The sequence below is a fragment of the Polistes fuscatus genome, unplaced genomic scaffold (assembly GCF_010416935.1).
Source record: "Polistes fuscatus isolate 324 unplaced genomic scaffold, CU_Pfus_HIC Scaffold23, whole genome shotgun sequence".
NCBI lineage: Eukaryota > Metazoa > Arthropoda > Insecta > Hymenoptera > Vespidae > Polistes > Polistes fuscatus.
Window position 1 is genome coordinate 2,106,342 of NW_025113100.1, and position 20,034 is coordinate 2,126,375.

At 39.0% G+C, this 20,034-nt stretch overlaps 1 protein-coding gene across 11 annotated transcripts in view; it reads left to right on the plus strand.

The window, feature by feature from the left end:
* LOC122518188 (neuroligin-4, X-linked-like) overlaps positions 1-20,034 on the plus strand; it is a 170,143-nt gene that overhangs the window by 83,035 nt on the left and 67,074 nt on the right. The window lies entirely within an intron of this gene.

Consider the following 20,034-nt stretch of genomic DNA (forward strand, 5'->3'; position numbering starts at 1 on the left):
AGAAATGACGTCATTTCCAAGAATTTCGGACTTTCCGAGAAATGACGTCATTTCCAAGAATTTCCGAAATTCCAAGAAATGACGTCATCAAGAATACCTCCTCGCACATCATGTGATCCTGTTAACAATCTCAATTTTCGAGAAAACTTTGAAATTTTGTCGAAGATTTAATTTGAAATGCGGAGATTTAAAAAACTGAAAAGTATGATTTAAAAAACATAAAGAAAGGATGGTGCGTGCCACTTCCTCGCACATCATGTGATCCTGTTAACAATCTTAATTTTCGAGAAAACTTAGAAATTTGGTCGAAAATTTAATTTTGTAACAGGATCACATGATGTGCGAGGAGGTATCTCGATTTCGGACTTTTCCAAGAAATGACGTCATCAGAAATTCCAAGAAATGACGTCATTTCCAAGAATTTCGGATTTTTCCAAGAAATGACGTCATTTCTTGGAATTTCTGATGACGTCATTTCTTGGAAAAGTCCGAAATCAAGATACCTCCTCGCACATCATGTGATCCTGTTACAAAATTAAATTTTCGACAAAATTTCGGAATTTCCTCGACAAAATTTCAAAGTTTTCTCGAAAATTGAGATTGTTAACAGGATCACATGATGTGCGAGGAGGTATTCTTAATGACGTCATTTCTTGGAATTTCGGAAATTCTTGGAAATGACGTCATTTCTCGGAAAGTCCGAAATTCTTGGAAATGACGTCATTTCTTGGAAAAATCCGAAATTCTTGGAAATGACGTCATTTCTTGGAATTTCTGATGACGTCATTTCTTGGAAAAGTCCGAAATCGAGATACCTCCTCGCACATCATGTGATCCTGTTACAAAATTAAATTTTCGACAAAATTTCGGAATTTCCTCGACAAAATTCAAAAGTTTTCCAGAAAATTGAGATTGTTAACAGGATCACATGATGTGCGAGGAGGTATTCTTAATGACGTCATTTCTTGGAATTTCGGAAATTCTTGGAAATGACGTCATTTCTTGGAAAAGTCTGAAATTCTTGGAAATGACGTCATTTCTTGGAAAAGTCCGAAATTCTTGGAAATGACGTCATTTCTTGGAATTTCAGATGACGTCATTTCTTGGAAAAGTCCGAAATCAAGATACCTCCTCGCACATCATGTGATCCTGTTACAAAATTAAATTTTCGACAAAATTTTAAAGTCTCCTCGACAAAATTTCAAAGTTTTCTCGAAAATTGAGATTGTTAACAGGATCACATGATGTGCGAGGAGGTATTCTTTATGACGTCATTTCTTGGAATTTCGGAAATTCTTGGAAATGACGTCATTTCTCGGAAAGTCCGAAATTCTTGGAAATGACGTCATTTCTTGGAAAAGTCCGAAATTCTTGGAAATGACGTCATTTCTTGGAATTTCAGATGACGTCATTTCTTGGAAAAGTCCGAAATCGAGATACCTCCTCGCACATCATGTGATCCTGTTACAAAATTAAATTTTCGACAAAATTTCAAAGTTTTCTCGAAAATTGAGATTGTTAACAGGATCACATGATGTGCGAGGAAGTGGCACGCCCCATCCTTTCTTTATGTTTTTTAAATCATACTTTTCAGTTTTTTAAATATCTGCATTTCAAATTAAATCTTCGACAAAATTTCAAAGTTTTCTCGAAAATTGAGATTGTTAACAGGATCACATGATGTGCGAGGAGGTATCTCGATTTCGGACTTTTCCAAGAAATGACGTCATCTGAAATTCTTGGAAATGACGTCATTTCTTGGAAAAATCCGAAATTCTTGGAAATGACGTCATTTCTTGGAATTTCCGATGACGTCATTTCTTGGAAAAGTCCGAAATCCAGATACCTCCTCGCACATCATGTGATCCTGTTAACAATCTCAATTTTCGAGAAAACTTTGAAATTTTGTCGAAAAGACTTAGAAATTTTGTCGAAAATTTAATTTTGTAACAGGATCACATGATGTGCGAGGGGGTATCTCGATTTCGGACTTTTCCAAGAAATGACGTCATCTGAAATTCTTGGAAATGACGTCATTTCTTGGAAAAATCCGAAATTCTAGGAAATGACGTCATTTCTTGGAATTTCCGATGACGTCATTTCTTGGAAAAATCCGAAATCCAGATACCTCCTCGCACATCATGTGATCCTGTTAACAATCTCAATATTCGAGAAAACTTTGAAATTTTGTCGAAAAGACTTAGAATTTTTGTCGAAAATTTAATTTTGTAACAGGATAACATGATGTGCGAGGAGGTATCTCGATTTCGGATTTTTCCAAGAAATGACGTCATCTGAAATTCTTGGAAATGACGTCATTTCTTGGAAAAATCCGAAATTCTAGGAAATGACGTCATTTCTTGGAATTTCCGATGACGTCATTTCTTGGAAAAGTCCGAAATCCAGATACCTCCTCGCACATCATGTGATCCTGTTAACAATCTCAATTTTCGAGAAAACTTTGAAATTTTGTCGAAAAGACTTTGAAATTTTGTCGAAAATTTAATTTTGTAACAGGATCACATGATGTGCGAGGAGGTATCTCGATTTCGGACTTTTCCAAGAAATGACGTCATCTGAAATTCTTGGAAATGACGTCATTTCTTGGAAAAATCCGAAATTCTTGGAAATGACGTCATTTCTTGGAATTTCCGATGACGTCATTTCTTGGAAAAGTCCGAAATCCAGATACCTCCTCGCACATCATGTGATCCTGTTAACAGTCTCAATTTTTGAGAAAACTTTGAAATTTTGTCGAAAAGACTTTGAAATTTTGTCGAAAATTTAATTTTGTAACAGGATCACATGATGTGCGAGGAGGTATCTCGATTTCGGACTTTTCCAAGAAATGACGTCATCTGAAATTCTTGGAAATGACGTCATTTCTTGGAAAAATCCGAAATTCTTGGAAATGACGTCATTTCTTGGAATTTCCGATGACGTCATTTCTTGGAAAAGTCCGAAATCCAGATACCTCCTCGCACATCATGTGATCCTGTTAACAATCTCAATTTTTGAGAAAACTTTGAAATTTTGTCGAGAAGACTGAAATTTTGTCGAAAATTTAATTTTGTAACAGGATAACACGATGTGCGAGGAGGTATCTCGATTTCGGATTTTTCCAAGAAATGACGTCATCTGAAATTCTTGGAAATGACGTCATTTCTTGGAAAAATCTGAAATTCTTGGAAATGACGTCATTTCTTGGAATTTCTGATGACGTCATTTCTTGGAAAAGTCCGAAATCGAGATACCTCCTCGCACATCATGTGATCCTGTTAACGATCTCAATTTTCGAGAAAACTTTGAAATTTTGTCGAAAATTTAATTTTGTAACAGGATCGCATGACGTGCGAGGAAGTATCTCGATTTCGGAGATTTTACTAAATTAACTAAAAAATAACTTACCTTAACGTTGCATTATTCTATATCTTTTTTTCTGTTTACCTGTTTGGATTTTTTGTTTAGGAATGGTTTTTTCATAATATAAATAATTCAACAAATTATTTGATTTAATTTAAGTATATTTTAAAAATTTCAATCTTGTACAGAAAGTTTTTTTTACATTTCTTTAATGTAGATCTGATTTTTAAGATAAATAACATGTAATTTGTAATAATTAATTATAAAAACATTGTACGGTGTTCTTAAACTGATGTCGTTGATCCATTGTGTGTGTTGATCCATTGAATGTCTTATGATTATCCTCCTAGTATCAGGAAACCATAGAAAGAAGATAGAAATGGGTCCCATATTACGAAACTAAATTTCTCTCTGTTTCCTTATCTTCTTATTCTCAGTTTTCTTCTTCTTCTTGTCCCAGGAATAATCTTTGTCAGTTTTATTAGCTTTTTACCTAAGAGAGAAAAATATAGAAAGATTAGCAAACGAGAAGAAATAAATGCTACAAAGAGAGATAAAGAAAAAAAAACTTCATTTATCTGTACAACTTTTGTATGAAACTTTTTTCGATTACATGCTTAGATTCTAAGATAAGGCCATTTTTGTACCCTTTTTCTCAAAAACGAAGGATCCTATTGCAAAAATATTAGCACCATTCGATTGAGCGTCGTCGACTTACCCTTAGATCAATTCCCCCCTCCCTACTCCTAATTTAGGGTGTCTGGCCCTATTTCAGTGGACCATACGGATGTACAAGGTGAGATGGCATAATCATTTTCTTCGCCAAGAGTATAGAACTTTTGCCCGTGAGTTATTATCTGCTTTTTCCGCCCACCCTATATGCGAGGGTGGGCGGAAAAAGGTCCGATAACGTTGGAGCTTACCTTATACGCCATCATAAGTTGTTGAATTTCGAGCCACGTAGGCGAAGAAAATTAAGAGCAATCAACGCTGATGTGTGATTTACGGGGCGAGCGGTGTCGTCGAAGCTATTCTTCGAAACAGAAAGGCTTCTTTATCCTAACATCCTTCCACCTATCATCCTTCCTATCATCCAACTTGCTTTTCGCTCGGTCGCTTTCCAAATTCATTCCGACGGCGTAGAAACGGTTCGTCTCTATTACGAATCGCGTCTCGTAAATCCCTGCGATTCGGGCAACGCCTCGATTCTTTTTATCCCTTTTTTCCAAGGGGTAAGACAGAGTCGCGATACCATTTACAAGATTCATCCCTTTGATTCCTCCTGTTATTTCTTTTGGATATACGACCCGTCTGGCTCGTCGAATCCGCCTACGTGCCGCTAATATTACTATTATTATCGTTAACACCTTAAGGGGTTAGGTAGGGCTCTACTCAACCCCGATCGACTCGCGATTCAAATTCATTCTAAAGTGTTTTCCACCTAGCATTGTTAAGAGACAGGATACTCGGCGTACGTGACGTCGCAAGATGGTGCGAGCTTTGTTTTCGTGACTTTGAAATATCTCGGATAGCGATCGTAAGACATTCTTTATTGAAAACGCGACTAAAAATGTGTATAGTCTTATTAATGATGCACCGTACTCCCAACTATTCTTACCTAAATAATGCGTGCAATAACGAGAAACTTGAACCTTTGTCCAATCCCGTAAAATAGGATAAAATGAATCTGTCATTTCGACTCGATCTCTCGGGGAAATTTGTCGCGGGTCGCATGTAGGTAAACCACGATGTAAATCGCGGCTGGCCCACCGAGGTAACGATTAACGATCGCGACTTCCTACGGATTCGAAAGCATCACGCGCCGCCATTCGTTAGTTCCAAAATGCTATTGACATTTCGAGCCCACGTTTGATGCCTGTTCGGGGACGAAATAATGCTATTGTAATTGGATAAACAGATTCACTTCTATGAACTTCGATTCAACGCGATTCTCGTTCCCTTAGAATTGACATCGCACATCAGCAGCTTTCAATTTACCAAAACAGCCAGACATGACAGATTCGATCCATAACGGGGATACATCAAAAAAAAAAAACTGAAATGAAAACGTATCCAAACGATAATAATATTCATAAATATCGTCTTTAATGGAATTTATTTAGTCCACGAAATATAAAGTAGGACGCAATTCGAAAATGTTCGATTTTAATATCTGCGTATCGGTAAACGCGATATCTACGTTATCGGCACAAATGGAAATTGATTTTGAGGCGTCGAGCCTGTCACACCTTCCTCTCGATACATACCTACATTTCAATTCGTTCGATTATTAACTATTTAACGAAATAGATATTATTCGGGTAAACAAAAATTGTACGATATTGTATCGAATGCTCGGAAAAGCTGTTTAAATTAGTTGGCCAACGGTGGTTTATAAAGAAGTATCAAAAGGATCGCGAGGAAAGCAAAGAACGATGACGGATGAACTGACCAAAGGGGGTGTGTACATACATCTTCCTTCGACAGGGTGGTAGTTTTGAAAACGAGAGCAAGTCAGGGCGTAGTCCCGGTGGCACCGAGACTCGATGCAACTTCTATGGCTTTACAGGATATCTGGCACGATTCCAAACGACCTTTCTTCTCGATCGACCACGAAAACCTTGTAGATTCGTAGTCCATGTGAAATCCAGTTAGGGATAATTAAGAAACGCGCGAGACGATTTTCTATCTTTAGAGAACATTTTTTGATCGTAGAATACTCGGGGAAAAAAAACCTGGGACACCGACGAGATCCCTCCCTAAAAGAAAAAAGAAAAGAAAGAGCGGAAAATTGGCGTAAAATAAATTAGAGCCTATCCAAGCAAGGGGGTGCAAAAGATCAACAGTCATCCGCGAGAGAAAAAACACGGGCGCTTATTGTAGTCGATCGTAAATACTTAAGGAGGAAAGGGGAAGGGCTCTTTCGTAAAAAGAACGTTGCTGCTTCTTGGACGGATCGAGGAAAAAAGGCACAGGGAAGGGAAAAAGGAAAAAAAAGACGTTCGTGACTTTTGGAATATCACGCTCGTCTCTCCGATCGATAATACTCCCGATAGTTTCCCAAGGTAGAGCCAACCCTATTTGCTATCTCACCACCGTATAAGGTACGGCTCACATACATAGGTAGATATAAAAGATAGGTGGAAAAAGTGGCGAATACACGTCATTTGTAAACCCTTCGAGACACTTTCGAGCTCGATCGTTTCTGGAACGTGCTCGTTCGCGAGGACTCTTAGGATTTAAAAGCGTTCGTATCTCTTCGTTCTTGGACCACCCATACACACACACACATATTATTGAAATCCGGTGATAAGGAACTACCTTAGAAATGAAATGAGGCATGAGAGAAATTGCGAAACGTGAGATCTAAAATATCGCGCGACATTAAATTGAAAGGTGTGCTCGAACGCGTACCAAACGACTGCTATCGACGTTACAGCGCCAATAAACGAGACAACGCGTTTGTCGATTCGCTTTTTTAACGCTTTTATTAACGATGATCGATGTTAATCGATCGATAAATCGATGGGTTTGGTAGGTTTAATGCTATTAAAGCGTATGATCGGGCCATTTCCGTTATCGGTCACCCTCCGTGCTTTCTCTAATTGCATTTTAATTAGGATTTTCCTTTTCGCCGTCTCTAATTTTAATGAATAGCCTTGCCGATAAGCGCGATTCCTCTGTATAACGTGGAAGCTACCCTACTCGCGATCCCTTTATCCCGATTGTTCTCGCGGTTATAACATAGATACACCGATTAGCCAACCGAAACAGCGCGAGTAGCATCGATCCTACTCGTTGAAACTATCCTCGTTCCTGATATGAAAGCAACGAACGCGACTAGATATATGCGTGGCGTGCACGCAGCTTCGTTACGCGATAGTCAAACGAGTTCTACGGAAGAATCGTATTCTTCCTTCGTCAATATTGCGAGATTATTTCGTTCAAATTAGTTCTCCGCATGGAAACTTGGAAACTCATCGCCTTATCTTCTCGAGGAATGGATACGAAAAGGACGGACTAACCCGCCACCCCCCTCCTCCTCCTTGGAAAATATTTTCTATAAAGACTCTCGACCGTAAATCTTCGACGAAGAGCAAATATCGAGGATAAAAAGTGCCGAACAACCGTCGAAAGCATCCGAGATAAATTTCTTTTCGATTAAATTTCCAATCGAATCTAAAATACATATTTTCCATCGTCATTAAATACCACGTGGTTGTTGCTTTAATTGCGATTTACTTTGAAAACGGAATATAATATATATATTTGCATCTTTCTTCAATGGAAAATATTTATTTGATAGAGAAAAATGATATTTTTATCAAAGCTAACATCGCGCTTATAATGCAGCTCGAAACAATAATACTATCGTTGTTTGTTAAGAACGATATTCATTAGAATGTAGTTTGAAATCGATGAAAAAGCATTCGCAGCACACAGACGCAATTTTTTCTTCCCTTTCGAATTATTCTTTTTAGCCCCGGGAGAATGGCGAAATTGTATTGTTAAATCTAGTTTAAACCGCGCCGGGATTATAATCGAAGTGGGGAAAACGCACGAGCGAGTCGACGAGTCTCCCCAGAAACTTGCCAATAATTTTCCTGCGTCCCAATTAAAGCAACGAATTTTCGTGCTGGCACTTATCCAACCTGAGCGGCGAAATCTTTTACGAGTCCTTCGCATATACTTATACACGCGAAATTGTTCAATTTAAATATTGAAATCTGCCTATTTTTGTCTTTCGAAAGAAAAACCTAAGCGATGTAAACGATACGCGTTTTTAATTACCGGAACAAACGAATTGTAGTAATAGTAGCAGCGTTGGATGGAACGACGTTTCAAACTCGTATACGTTTTCGAATGGTTTTCTTTGAAATTCTTCTATCGATCGACGCTATTAACCTATGCTTTTCTATTCAATTATTCGAGTTAAACCGAAGTGATCCTTTAAAGGAATTATTTTCTCCGAACTAACGAATCCTCCAATTGTTCGAGCAAAGAGAGATATACGAAACCGGGGAAATAAAAGAGGATAATCACGACAGCGACATGGTAAAAACGTCGAGGAGAGCACGCATAATACCGGATAGTCCAGAATGTCCGCCAGCAAGAAAGGATTAAGGATTTCTAAATTAGAACCTTTTCCATCGGCTCTTATCAGCTCTCTTATCAGCTCTCCTAGGGAACCTGGACGAAATGCCTAATCGGATCAGGATATGGCCGAGCTTGGAAACGAAAGAATGGAAAATAAAGAAGGGAAAACGTTTCGGTTTTAATTGTAAGTAGACGTTTCTCTCCCAAAATTCTATCGGCATTAGCGCGATCAAAACTTTACGATTAGATGATATTTATTTAATAAACTCGAGCCGAGATTTTAATTAAATTCAAATTTCGTACGATCCCCGGGTATATATATGTTTTTTCTCTTCTTCTTCTTTTTATTTCTCTTTTAATTTTCCCCTCCTCTTTCATTTATAATCAAAATTACAAAGAAAAAGAAAATACCAGTCTTTCTCCAAATCTCGGAACGAGTATCGCGCGTGCACGAGATCCCGTAGAAGAGCCAAGCTGTCTGTCTCATTGAGCTAAAAGATATGAAGCATAAAAAGGTAAAAAAAAAAGAAAAGAATAATAAAAGTCTTATACGTGTACATAGAGAGAGAGAAAGAGAGAGAGGAAAGACTTCATCTAGGAATACGTGAAATTTTTCTAAATATTTGACAAGCAAACTTTATTTTCCTAAATTTGTAATATCCAAATGAGATGTAGTTAGTAGGAATTAAATATAACGAATGAAATTGGAGAAAGAATAATGATGAAACGGCAAACAGGGAAGGATACGCGAAAGGGGTGAGAAAATGAGAAGATAGTAGAGAAGGAGCAAGGAGGAACGGGGAGGAATTTAAGACAAGCAGCAGGCGCACGTAGATCTGTAGACGATAGGAGCTATAACTTTGTATCTTGTCAGTCGAGGTTCCAGGGTAGCGCTTTAACAAAACCATTCATCATGGAAACGGACTTTGAGCAAACGTAGCAAGAACGTTCGCAACGATATACCACCTTCCAAGATCAAATTGAAGCAAGGATACGTGAGCCTAACTTCGAAGCCCCAACTTATACTTTTGTCTTCGCGTCGAGTTACAATGGCGTGGAAACAATTGATCGCGCGTGAACCTTCTGCCGCGGACAGATACGAACGAGCGAAATCGAAAGTATCGTTTTTGCCAATCTTCACGAGTACGAGCTCTTCCAGGCACTAAATTTTCAAAAGTATTTTCAAAAGTATTTTCGAGAAAAGAAAAAATATCGAACGATGATTCGTCGTTCGTTCGGCCTTCGACCGAAATTCTTGGGACACGAAAGGTACGAACGAGGGAAAGATAAAATGACAAGACCGGCAAAAGAAGAAGCTTTTCTCGACCACGTAAAACGCTCGTAAATTTGTTAAAACGAGCGTTGGAAAAGCGGAAGTAAGCTCTCTCTCTCGGTTTTCTCGTAGAAAGAGTATATCGAAAATCGCTTGTTTCGTGAACAACGACGAGCTAGAAACATAAGCTCTCGATATAATCCTTTCTTTGTATATATGAAATATTCTGTAGAATTCGAATAAACCATCGGTGGAGTTGAAAATATTTATATATATTTCCTCGTTAAATTATATTTCATTGGATCGGCGCGGCGCGAATCTTGCGCGAATAAAAAATCTAATTAAATGATTTGGAATATCAAATATAAATGGAAACATCGCCGTGCGCGTACGCGTATATAGAATATATATGACGCTTTCGTATCGCGCTTTTATATTTTACATTTATATTTCGATAGATTTGTATTATATCTTTTTTAAAAGCTCAAGTTTTTATTCATATGCATTTCTCTACTTCGGTCATATTAATTAAAATATATAATTTAGAAGTTAGCCAAAGCAAAGGTTGTTATGAAAAGTTCCTAGATAAATATATAGGGTAGGTTTTTATACATTAAAGTAGCTTTCTTCGAACTAATTCAAAGTAGCAAAGAGATCATATTAACGTGGAGTGGCGGGTCTGTAAAACATATGGCGTCGAGTAGAACGCAAAGCCACACCCTCTTTGGCCCAGGGATACGGATGGCGGTGCGTTTTCTCGTAGTCGCGAGTCGTCCTCTCGTTAGCCAACTCCCGTGTCGGCGGTGTCGGTGTTTATTTGCGTTAGCCGAAACTACCTACATGTTAATTAACAGATATGTTTCGTAATAAGGATTAAACTCGAAATCGGGTAGACGAGTCCGAGTTGTTTTTCCATTGGAAGTACTCGATCGGGGATCGCCTATCAACGATGCACCCTCGCGATATCATTTCGTACAAAAGCGATACTTTCTTTAGAGACGAAAAGAAAGAAAAGAAAGATAACATAATGGAATATTCGAGAAAAATCTGAGCCGACGGCTACCAGGTGGTACGCGTTGAATTAACGACACTCTCGCTTCAATTTCTTTTTCCCCTGGTCGATCCCACCACTTTCGGAGAGAGCCCACAACCATTCCTTTCTCGAACACGCGGCTCGAGTTTATATTTTCCCAGGGATGTTTTCGACGGGAAGTACTCGGGAATGGAGACAAAATATTGGCGGTTGGGAATTACGTTGAAGAAAATTTCGAACAAATATTTGCCTCGTGAACGTAACCGAATAGCGAACGAAGACGATCTTGCGCGAATATCTACCGTAGATATACCGTAGTCCTTTGACGTGGACACAAAACAGACAAAATAGTCCAAGAACTAACCTTTTTTGCGATTATACGAGATCAAAGAATCATCCCCTATTTTTTCTATTCTTTTTATTTCCTCGCGATCCGGTGAACGAAACAACGAACTACCTTTTACTTTTATTTCGCGATTCTTTTTTTCTTAATGAATAAGTTAATAATTTTATACGATAACCACCTGCGTATACTCGTCAGTGGCGAATAAAGTTTTACACGAGTCTCGAAAGGTATAGAAACATAAAGCTGCAATTTTGTAGCACGAGCTTGACCATTCTGTCGACGACGACGACGACGACGACGACGACGACGGTATCTGCTTTCCAATTACGCTGACTGACTCAGGATAAGTGGTGGTTACGGTTACGGTTAGACGGCTACGCCTTATACCGCAACGCGAACCACCCTCGCGTGCACGATCCTAACGCTCTCTCGCAAAATAGCACATTTCCGCGCGTTAATATCTAACCTTCTGGTCATAATTAGCAGAGATATATTACTCGTGGACGGCTTGGATAACCATCTCCGGATAGCTCATTAAACGTCCACGAAAAGTGTGGACGTTTTGGAATATCGTACGCGTTCTACAACGTTCTTCTCTCGTGAGACATTTGTCGCGAGGGTGCAACGAGTGTATCGATCTAGTTATCGTACGAGTATAGTTACGGCTCTCTCTCTCTCTCTCTTATTTACAAGGTTAACGTTGCATCGGCTGCAGCTAATTATCAACTACGTTACGAATATACGCGTAATGCGTAACAATGGAGAATATTATTGAGTTCGCGGATAATTAGCCGTGCAAAAATTCTCGATAAATAACTTATACTACCATAAAAGAGGGCTAGCAGGATAATCACGTGGGAATATTAGTAACTTAAATGATGTAGAAACGGATAATGAAGTCATTCGTACGTAACCCCAAACAGGATTGATAGAAAATTTATGCATTTGTTTCGCGTTAATTATTATCTCCGAATTTAATGAATTATTAATATATACATATATAATATGGATTTGTTGATATTAATTATTCGAAGGAATTCGATATATCGCGCGATTAGAAATATCTATGGGAAAAATATTACGATCGATTTGTACTCGTTAATATTATATCGAATTATATATAAGAAAGATATTCCGCTTGCGCGTACACCTATGCATCGCAACTTTCGCAATAATTTTGTATTAATAATGGGGAAATTTGTTGGAGGAAAAAGCAGTCGTCGCAGCATCCCTTTGTATCGTTGCATTATGACGTAACAACTAATACCCCTCTCTATACTCGAGAATTTCGTGCCTTTTACATTATACGCTCTCTCGATTTGCCTCCCTCTCGATAACGAGCTCCCTGTTACGGTTACAACCTATCGTGTAGCCGTTTATGAGCGGCTTATTGCGTTATACAGCTTCCCGGAGAGTCGTTGGAGTTTAGTTTTACCGATGACGACGCGACATAACGAGTATTTATATGTTATAAGCGTGTTGCTTGATTTTCGAGTACTTTGATTTTCTCTCATCTTCGTTCGAAAAAGAAACAAAAAAATAGAATATAAAGAAAGAAACGTTTCCATTCGAATGACCGATCTCGCATAAAAATATAAAACGTATCCGTCATACATGAATGCGTATTAACGATTACTATAGTATAAAAGCAGTACGAGATTTTCGCGTAACCGTTGTATGCGCCATTTATTTTATGTATAAAAATAGAGAGAGAGAAAGTTAAAAAGAAAAAAAAAAAAATATTACGTATGTTTCAGCGCGCAATCCGATCCAAATGCGTGCGCCTCTTCGCTCGGCATCGTGAGAAGAATACATACCCCAGGGTTATGCTCGAGTTTCTCCAACCGAAAAAAATATTTTTCATCGGGAAAATTGGAAAAACATTGTGATCAATGCGTGGGAAACGCGCGTTGTTAGTCTTCTATATACTGAGATAAATTGGCTACTCGTATCGCGTTACTCTTTTCGCTTCCGATTAACCCCGTTCTTCATTTAAAATTGAACTTGAATATCGATGATAATAATAATACATCGGTGATATAGGCTAGAGAACAAATGAATTTCTTGCCAACTCTTTAGGAAAGATTTATGCGCTGAAAATAAATGCGCAAAATAAAGGGATTACGATAACGAATCTAGTATGGAAAATTGTTGAAACTTTTGTACGTTATTTTGTATTATAAGTCAGATATAATAGAGCGGATATCAAATTGGAAGGTTGGAACATCTGCGATCGAGAGCCGGCAATCTCGTACCATTAACTGTCCACCGACATATACCGGTATACCCTTTAACCGACAGTTCGGTGACTCTCTCGTGATCAATAGCGTGCGTTCGCGCACCGATCGAGCTCTAATTTCTAGGGACGAGCCACCACCACCACTACCACCACCGGTAGTTTCCAAACGGTCCTACCCATAATGCTTCGGTGATTATGCTTAAACTATCGTTTAACAAGCTATTCGGATATCGATCATTTCCAGATGTGATAATTCGAACCGTACCCGGAACGCAATTAAGAGCTACGATCCCGTTCGATTTCTCTTTCTTTGGTTAGACATCGATACGTCCAAACGCGTAAGTTAACTCTTCGGCTCGGAAATTTTCCTCCAATGATAAATCTAAAAGTAGGTACAAGTTAACATGTAGTAAAGGAACCACTTTACAATTAGTTAACCGGTTTTCACGCACCGTCACTCGCAACGTTTGGCCGCATTCGGAACATAAGGTAAGAGTCGCACAGAGTTTCTACCGTCTACGTGCTAGGAGAACGAGAAGGAGGTGGAAGGAGGTGGAAAGAGGTGGAACTGTTTAGTTCTCTTTGGCAGAAGTTCCTAAGACAGGAAAGCTCTCGCTCTCGCGGCGCCGAAGGATTTCCGTGTGCCGAGGATTTAGTTAACGATTTCTCACGTGCGTGCTCGCTCGTTCGCTCTCTCTCTCTCTCTCTTTCGCTCTCTCTCCGTCAAGCCACGTAAGTTTCCTCTATCGTGCTTTAATCTACCGGAATATAGTTACATTGTTATGTCAATATTACGCCGTTAGGAGCATTCTAATTTCTCTTCTCGGCTTCGCTTTGGTTACCTTTTGCGCGAAATAAATAATAAACGCTTTTATTACCGTTAGAAAATATTTTTCATCGCTTAGCATGTTCGTTCAATTATTCATGAAATTATTGAACGAACGGATCGGTAAATAAGCGCGCGAGAGAATAGCGCCGTATCGTCGCCGTAAAGGAGAGACATGAATATTCCCATAAATGCGAAATCCGACGGAGTCGTGTTGGTATAACTCGCAGGTAGGCAGGCAGGATTTCGATGAAGAAACTCGGAATACCTTAGTCCCGTTCGAATCCTAACTGGTCTTTCTCCGGCAGCTTCGGGCCAGATCCCGTTTCGAGGTCCATTAGGAGAAACTCCTATTACGAAACCATGCCGGACCATGAAGCACGATAGCTCCAAGTTCGCGGTCGGAGATCGTCGAGCGACATTAACCGCTCGTTCTCTGGGTTTACACGGTGTTTCCGTTTGCTACGCGGACAGTTCCATTTCTCCTAACGGTCCGGTAAATATCATCGAATAATCTATCGCGTCATCTAACAGAGTCAGCCCATTTCAAAGACAAGAGTTATTTGTTACCTTACGATCCCGTTATTTCTCTACGATATTCATTTTTCATTCGCAAAGAACATTTGCAAAGAACAACTGCACAAAAGACACGCCGATAAGGGTTTTTCCATTAACGAAATATCAATTTCCCATGCTTATTCTATGAATGGACCACCCCCACGGTTCCAATGAACCCGGCAACGGTTCGATCATTTTTTCAAACTACGAATACGCATCAATAGGAAGCCGGATTTTTGTATCGAGCGCACGAGGCTACCTAAGAATACTGCGACCGGTTTATAAAATATCTTACGACAAGAAACCAACTGTAGAATCGAATTTTCTTATTCTCATATTTCTCAAAAGATGTTTGTCGAGTCGTCGCACGAGAAAAAGTTGGGCCGTATAGACGTATTACTGTACGATATATGCTGGTATTCTTTTCACTCCTGTTCGCTGTGCGCAAAAAAGCTCCAAAACGAAGTCATAAAGTTTCTAGAAGAATATCTCCCGACATTCTTGACTATATCGCGCGAGAAGCTACGGCCTCGGCTTATCTATATACCGGGTGTTTCTATTACCTAAGGTATATCTTATACGTGCGTGCGCGTCTTATATACGCGAGACATTATCATATCTGCATACGTATTTACGTGTATAAAATATAAACAGGTATAGACGCGTATAAGAATATCTATCGAGTGTGTGCCGTGCTAGACGTTGTTCGTATGGCAGACATTGGGCTGGATAACGACGCGAATAGAGCGATGGGATTGGTAGAATATTCAAAATGTTCGATACCTCGGTAAGTTACTTCCATCGCACTCTAAGAAATTCATTTTCAATGTTTCGCGTATTTGTTGAAAGGCTATTGATTAAATATAATGAAATAATATTAACTCGCTTTACACTTGGCCCTATATGACATTCTATTCTATCCAGAGTTCTATTATCCGCGAATACAAGTTCTTGCTTCCGTCGAAAGCGACGTACGATAACAACAATCGATATTTTCTCTCGTTCCTCGTTGTGCTCGGCTTGGCTTACCGACGAGCGAAAAGTTCGGAAGAAAGACGGTAAAGAGAAAAAGAGACGGACAAGAAGCAATCGCAAACTTCGAATGCCTCGCGCCAACGTACGCGTCAAGACTCCCGACGAAAGATAAAACTTCTCTTCGATTCTCCTTTTTCCTACAGGTTTTTAGGGAGCCCTTCGGAAGCCTACGCGCTTAATATGTCAATGATTCTCGCGAGTTCGTTCTTTTCATTTTTCGTTTCGTCGTCGCGAACAAGAAAAAATATGAAATCTATTTGGAGGTAGGTCTGACGATAATCTTGATTCATAAATTAACGCGGAGGACAGCGATGATGACGATGTTGATCATCTCGATGATGGGTATTGCGAAAGCGTTACTTCGATCAGCAACGTAACACCAACGGAAATGATCCTGTCCAATAGGTGCACGCGTTGCATCGCTGACTCTTGTCTGATATAATCGATCTATTTTGCTGGGTAATTGATGGATATGCACTGCGTTAATTAATAGAGACTAATAGTCTCGCGATATAGAAGCAAATAGAACCATCGATAGGATATAATACTATTATATTCCTATATCGCGTAATCAATGACACAAATGCGAATTGGCATTTTTTGCAAGAATATTATCGTTCTACGTATGCATCGATCGTCCGTCTTATCTTATAAAAATACCAATGAAACGATTTTCGAATATAACGTTTAATCATAAAATTACAAATCACAAATAGTTATTGATTTAATCGTTTGATACGCGAACTCGATATTAATATTGAATATCGCGTTATTTGATATTAAGATTGGATCCATCCAATATGCGGCAGATATATATTTTCTTCGTTTTTCCCTATAAACGCGACGCGCGCAGAGACGTATAATTAATCATTTGCCAAATGAAACGAAATAAATATTCATTCGAAATGTCGCGGCGTCGGCGGAAAAGCCGAAAGAAAAAAACTCCGAGAAGATGAAGTTTTTGTATCTTACGAGGTTAGTTTGGTCTTTCATTAATTTGACAAAGTACCAAAGTACCTATATAACTTCCTTGCTAACGGCCGTTTAGTAAAGCGGCAAACAATTAAGTTAGCTGGCCGATCCAGTGTTAAACTGGGCAGCCGCCGGTCTACACGTATCTCATTATTAGGTCTCGGACGTTGGCTCTTTGAAAGTTTGGACCGTTGCCCGCATCACTGTCTCCCGGATACGGTCTCAGCTTCCACCCTTTTGTCGCGAACAATGCTCGAGACGGCGATGCTAACAAGGGTTGAAACTTTTCAAGCGTCCGCCGTGTCCGTGCTCTCTTGCTTATCATTTCTCAGTGCCGCGTCTATTCGCTTTTCAACCAAAAATATCTACGATTCTCTGCGTCAAATTCTCCTACTCTACCGCGAAATTTCTAATAAACGTACACGAGTATTTCCATTTGATCTCGTTTCTATTCTTCCTATCGTCTTATTACGATGGTTAGATAATAATCGCGATACGCGTGCATACTCTCGAATTTTCTTTTTACGCTAACGCAATAATATCATATTAGATACGTAGGGGGAATCCAGAAGAAATGGAATTTTCTCTCGTACGACCATCCGATGTCTTTTAGATAGAAACACAGCCATAGAAACATTGCGAACATATGATGTTACTTTTTACTACAAGACCGGAGGCACGGCACAAAGCAAATGGAATAGGAAACCGTTGCTTAATGGATTCTGTCGAGCTTCTTGTTTGTTACTTTCAAAGAAATAACTGAATAATATTTTGCATGAAAATATTGCAGAAATTTGGAAAGCCTGCTAACGGAGGAAATTGAAAGGAATAAAAGTTGTAAAACGTAATGCGAAAGGTTGACTAGAAATCCAACTATCGAAGAAAAAAATGTGGGATCGTTAATCTGTTCTCTTTTTTCTCGTTCCTTTCATCGGAGCTCGCCTTCTTTATCGCAGATGGTCGTCGTCGTCGTCGTCGTCGTCGTCGTCGTCCTTGGTTAGATACTCGAGCCACGAAGTCGTCGAAAGCGCGATATTCAGCCTTTTCCCGGAGACTTTGGAGACTCTCGAGATTTCCAACGCTTCGAGGAACTCGAGGAATTTCGAGACCTTCCAAGACTTTTCTTAGTCTTGGCGCACCACGGTCGTTTGAAAATTTTCAAAGATACTACAAATTCGACGACTTTGAAAACATTGCGGAAATATACCTAGGTTGCATGCCGGCCACGATTTTTCTTTTAGTCCTCCTCCTACTCCTAGAATAACCCAGTCGACGAATATCGAATTCCTCATTTGGATAAAACGTCAAACGAATTAACGCAACGAGTTCCATTGCAAAGTGATTATTCGAATATCTAAGAAAGAAAGGAACCCTTCTCAAAGGGTTGCTTGCGTTGACTTTAAGAAAAGGAAAATTTGGAAAAAGTAACGAGGGAAAGATCTCGAGATCGAGAGAGAGAAACGTCTCGAGCCGAGGATGAAAGGAAACAATGGTAAGAATAAGAATCAAAAGAAGGTGTAGAGAGAGAGAGAAACAAAAAAAAGGTATAAAAGAGAAAAGGAAGAGAAGCGTCGTATATCTCGAGTAGGTTCTTCGCATAGAAAAGAAAATCCTCGCTTTCAAAATGATCTTGATATTACGACATATTCGACGGAAATATAGGCTTTCTCTAAAGACAATGGTGAGAGAAAGGGAAAGGGAAAGGGAAAGGGAAAAGGAAAGAGAAAGAACAAAAGAAGAGAAACACTCGATGGTAATACCGAAGGGCACTCGACGAAAAGCTAGAAAAGAGGAGAAAAAGTCATTGATGAAACGTAGAAGGTAGAGAACGGCAGCTGGGATCGAGGTCTTGAACTCGATTCTCCATTGTCGAACGACAACAGGAGGAGAACCTTCTTTTGGACCATCGTGTGACCCGTGTTTTATTGCCGAGATATCGCGACCATACTTCGTCAAATGCTCCAAATATTTCACCCAAATACTTCTCCGAGACGAGTGTTTATACCTTTCGTTCCGAGCTTTAAATCCGATTTTGTATAAACGCGCGTGAAAGTGCATTAATAAGTACCGTTAGAAATGTTTATTATAACTGGACGTCTTGATAGATACGTAGACGAGAATCGCACCCATGTATTTGTGCACGTTGCATCTACCCGTATATAATATGCTCGCAATGGGAAATTTGACGTCCTACCTAAACTACGTAGAGTCCAGTTGTTTCGATAGGATTTGTCATAATTTAGAGATAATAAGCGAGTCTACTTTATAGTCGAGATTTTATAATGCATAGACATGAATTCAAACAATCCATTTAGTACAACGCGCAGGGAGAAAGATTTGCTATTGCAAACCGGGTTCTCTCGAAACTTTACAATGGTATTACGCGTGTTGATAATGCAAAATTAGTAAACAAGTATTAATATCGCGCGATTACTCGAAAGTACCTACGATTTTCCGGTAAGCGTACGAATAACACTCGAAGCTTAAATATTGTCCACAATTGCAATGATATATGAATGTATTTATTCAATCCGTAATATTTCGTTCGATATTCCCGATGGATTCCTCGATTTTCCCTTTATTTTCCAACTTAATGAAATTATTACATTTATATAGTAAGCTTATCGTTTAATACCAATAGATTCGTACGTTCAACGAGATCTGATTGCTCTAGACACCCAGCCAATTATATTTCTCTAGCGTACGACAAAATTGTTACAACATAAATATTATTTCTATCTATACCTATAGTCTTTTTAATATTTCTTCTTTGTTATTTCCCACCGGGCTTAAGATTCAATTCATTACGAATAAAATTGGAAAGAAAATGAAATCGAAGGATTTCGTTAAATAAACGATATCGATCCGATTTTTCTTCGCGATTGACTTTAATCTCGAATTCGCTCGGTCTACGGTTTACACGCGAATATTACGAAAAATTCTACACGCGAAGGTATACACGCGACCGATCCTTTTTTTTTTGTTTTTACTTTTTTCTTTTTTTTTCGAAACCAAAGCAAACGTGAAAAAGGTATACAGAACAAATTTCGACGTTTCCAAACAGATCGCGTGCGGTGCGAATGATCATCGAAAACGAAAAAAGAATGACAGAGAGAGAGAGAGAGAAAGGAAGAAAAAAAGAGAACGAGATAAAAAAAGAGAGAGGAAACCCAACATATTATCTGAATATCAAAAAGCAGAACTACGAAAACAAAACATCCAGGTCGTCCAGGAGAGCCGAGCATTTTTGTTAACTAAAACTAACGAACGATTTTTCTATCTAGCAACGAAT